Source organism: Octopus bimaculoides, chromosome 2, assembly GCF_001194135.2.
Source record: "Octopus bimaculoides isolate UCB-OBI-ISO-001 chromosome 2, ASM119413v2, whole genome shotgun sequence".
Classification (NCBI taxonomy): Eukaryota; Metazoa; Mollusca; class Cephalopoda; order Octopoda; family Octopodidae; genus Octopus; species Octopus bimaculoides.
In genome coordinates this window covers 115,627,876-115,630,965 of record NC_068982.1, presented here as the reverse complement: position 1 = coordinate 115,630,965, position 3,090 = coordinate 115,627,876, and positions in this window count along the sequence as shown.

Genomic DNA, 3,090 nt, shown 5'->3' with positions numbered 1-3,090 from the left:
GGATACCCATGGCTTCAACATTAAATGGAGACAAACGGATTCAAAATAGAAAAATCATGTTTTCCTTCTGAGCAACCTGGTAAGAGTATCCATAGATAGCCTAACTAAATATTTGAATAACACAGCATATTAAATATAATAGTTAAGTGCCATAAAGAATTAAAAAGTCTTATATTTCGAAGTTGCCCTTGGCTAGCAAGTGTCTTGATCATGGAGGAGCCATATTAGCCATCTAAAACTCATAAAAACATTTAAATTTGTTTTTCCTTTAGTTTTTGAGGTGTGGAACCGAGTCGATAATGCGACGAAAACTTAGGGAAGAAATTTCACTGTTTTTCCATATTTTTGGATTATTAAAATGGCTCTTCCCAGAGGGAAATTCCTGAATATTTGCGTGAAAATGTGGTGTAATATCTTACAACCGGAGAAACGAACAACAAAAATTCCGAGCAAAAAATAAAAACAAATCTACCATCCCCTTATACAGCCTTACAAAACCCATACAGGTCTCGTTTGATGGACCACTCACATCTCTAGTCTGTGTTGCTAACAATCTTAGCAACAACTGAATATCATACTTTCTCCCACAGGACTTAACGTCTTTTACAATGATTCGTATCGACCGCCATTTTGGAAGATGTAAACACATACATACACACAGAGTCAGCTAATAATGTCACTAAATCAATAAATAAATAGATATCCGTCATGGTAGAGAGGGAAAATGCTAAAGTTCGATCCACCGTAATACAGTTTACCAACAGACTACTTTAGATTTAGATACCAGATATGCACTACTTGTGGTTAATGTAACATCATTTTGTATAGTTAGATGTTTATAGAGACTGAATGGAGAAGGAATACACTGCACTAGTTTACCATTGACTTCTTCAAGACCACAACAGAATTCATTTCAACACTGTGAGCTAACAAACCTGTCAACAGTGGCGAACTATATACCAACTTGTCGGCAGTTAAGTTTCTTGGCCATGGCCACACATATACACAAACATATATATCTGATTGCATGTGCGTAAAATATGCACACATATACCACACAAACGCATACACACACAAATATATGCCCATACGCACAGAAGTGCACTCATACGGTATCTGTTAAACCAATGAAATAGTGTAATGCACTAGATACACACTGGCTCGCACACACACACAAACATATTCACGCACACACATTTATATACACACACAAATACATGTATGTATGAATGTATGTATGTACATGTGTGTATGTATGTGTGCATACATACACACGCACACAGATACATACACGCATATACGCGCGCGCACGTGCTGTCTTAAACCAGTGGTTTATTGTAACGTACACTAGTAACTATTATAATTCTATCTCCTACACTTTCGTTCATACAATACTTTATCTAGTTAGCAAAATGTGTTTTTGTTGTTCTTATGTTCACTTTAGTACAAAATAAGATTGTTTACAAAATATAATATCTAACTGAAACTATAAAAAAAGTATTCAGGATACAATCGCCGACATGAACAGCAAGAGAGAGAAGGGGAGAGAAAGAGAGAAATATTAGAGAGTGCTGGGTATTTCCTTATGAAGAGGCGTGTGTAGAGGATAATTTAAAATCTAAGGAATTCTTAGAGGTAAAACTTATAAAGGCAATTCAACCAGTCTTTGAGTATCACTAAAACAATGTTTACTGAATGTTGTATTTTGTTTTGTGTCCCATAATCTGAAAGCGATTTTGACGACACACAATCTGCTTTCTAATAAAATCTTATGCTTGATGCTGTGTATCATAAACTTAAAGATGTTAATGGTACCCAAGCTCTTTGCTAACATGTTCTTGTATTCGATCCTATGTTCCATAAATTGAAAGTTGAGGGAAATTCAATTACTTATATAAGATCTGATTTTGTTGTAGCTACTTTTGTATTTGTTAAACCATAAGTAACCCTGGGTGAGTAGACTTATGTTCAAAGGCAACCCAGCCATAACCATCCTGTCTTTTTAGGGGTGAGTAGGATTATATCATTCATTCTAAGTGTCCTTTCTTTCGACAAGACGATAAGGTAAAATTTGAGGGCAATTTGTCTGCAATTTCTAGTACGTTAAGCATTCAAATTCCAGAAAATACTTTAGCTCTGAACACTAGCTAAACTTTTAAAAAAACAATTTCAATCCGCGACATTTGAACATTTCTCACATATCTAGGATAGAACAGTTGTTGTGCGCACGAACATCTAGCCTGCATCTAAAGAATGTTCATTGAGCTAATTCGCAATACACCACATTCTCTGACACGTACGTTTCCAAGACGACGGATTTAGCTCTTCTGAACTTGCAAAACTGTAAACAACAGCGACAACAACAACTACTACTACTACTACCACTGCTGCTGCTGCTGTTGCTAAATCAAACGATAGGACTTTCAGCAATAAAAGAAAACAGAAGCAACATAGACAATGTCAATAAAATAAACTATAGGTAACAATAAGAGCCACAACAACAACAACAACAACAGTAACAGCAACGTCACTAACACCAACAATAACTGTAACAACAGCAACAGCAATATAGGAAAGTTGGTTATACATCATTAGATGTATACCTGACTCTCCTATATAAAATGAAAGAATATAACGGAACGCTGAACTCCAGACTATCAACTTAAACAACACTTTATTTAGGTGGTAAATATATACATCTTTAGTTCTTGTTGTTACAGCTTCTGTTGTGTGTGAGCATAGTTGTTGGAACGTGGGTATGTAGTTGCAAGCGAGCTGTCGAGTGTAAGTCCGAATGATGTAGAGAGACAGCTTAACACGTCCATGCTCATGGTCGGCCGACCGTAAAAGAGATAGAATTAAGCGGGAACGCTTGGCTGTTTAATTCCACGCATGCGTGAGACTACGCATGCGCACGGCGTTACTACAGCAACAACAACAGCAACAACAATAACAATATCAATAACGACAGCAGCAACAGCAATAACTGTTTATTAAAAACGAAATGCGAAATCGTCAAGTTAAGCTGGCGACATTGTAGAATGTTGACATTACTATAGTATACGAAGGGAAGAAAACAGTTTCCCATGT